Consider the following 1,177-nt stretch of genomic DNA (forward strand, 5'->3'; position numbering starts at 1 on the left):
TTGTTTTCCACATTGCAGTTAATCGGCTGTTCCAGTTAACCCAACCCTAACATGGGGGTTAAGATCCTGAAAGAGCTCCTATGTGGTAAATCTACATAATTATGAGATACAAGGTGCAATTTTCATGTAATTTAATTTTTCTGTTGATACCCATGTGTGTTGCATATCTTTTTTCCTTATTGCAGCATACTAACATGTCATACATAGTTAATCATGCTTCAAGTCACTGCATGAAAGTGTCAGAGAAGCCATACCATTCTTCCATAGCCAAGTTGATTGTTGGTTCATAAACAAAGTTCGTCTGTTCACATTGTGTGGTCAAAGTTTATAAAGCAGCAGGACTTTCAAGAAGAAGTTGAAAATGTTAAACAAGTGTCACACTGGCTAACTAAAACATAACATTGTTTCCAAGTGAAACCTGTACAGCATTTTCTTGTTCTGTACCAAATATAAACTAAACAGAACTAATACCAATAATAATACTAATACAAACCATAGTCTACTGCATATTGTACTTTATAATAAGTTTCATTTGTGTCTATTTCCTTTATAAATGTTGCAAAATTGGGAAAAAGTGCATAGGATTAAATACAAAATGATGTCCTTAACTTCTAAAGTGCAGTAAAGTCTTTAAAATTGTTAACAGTATAAACACCATACATGAAACAGTCAGCATCTTAGCTTTGTCAGTTAGGAATGGCTTCTCCGTTATTCTAGCATACAGTGAGTATTCTAATTCTTCATCATAGAAATAGCTGTACTACCCTCTCCTCATTAAGCAGGTATGTAGATGTCACTACAGCTCTCAGAACTATTAACAATAGATCTTTTCTTGTTTATTTATCTGTCACCTCAAAAAAATTCAAGAGCTTTTAAAAAATTTACAGTATTCCTTTTTGAGATAATGTGCAGTAAGACACAATCTTTATCATATAGTTTTTCTTTGGTGGTTATTTGTGTGAATGAGAAAGTCATTCACCCTGTTCAGTCATTCTTTAGTAAATATTTTTTTTCCTCTTATTTTTTAAATGGTTTATTTTATACAACTGTATAGCTGGCATACAACAAGTACAAAAAATGTGAGAGTAGGGAGACAAGACTTGGTTGTGAAACCAATTTGTAGCCTTTGAGGAACTCTTCACTGGTCACAGACAAAACATTGGTTCTCATGATAGTT

Source organism: Penaeus monodon, chromosome 31, assembly GCF_015228065.2.
Source record: "Penaeus monodon isolate SGIC_2016 chromosome 31, NSTDA_Pmon_1, whole genome shotgun sequence".
Taxonomy (NCBI): Eukaryota; Metazoa; Arthropoda; class Malacostraca; order Decapoda; family Penaeidae; genus Penaeus; species Penaeus monodon.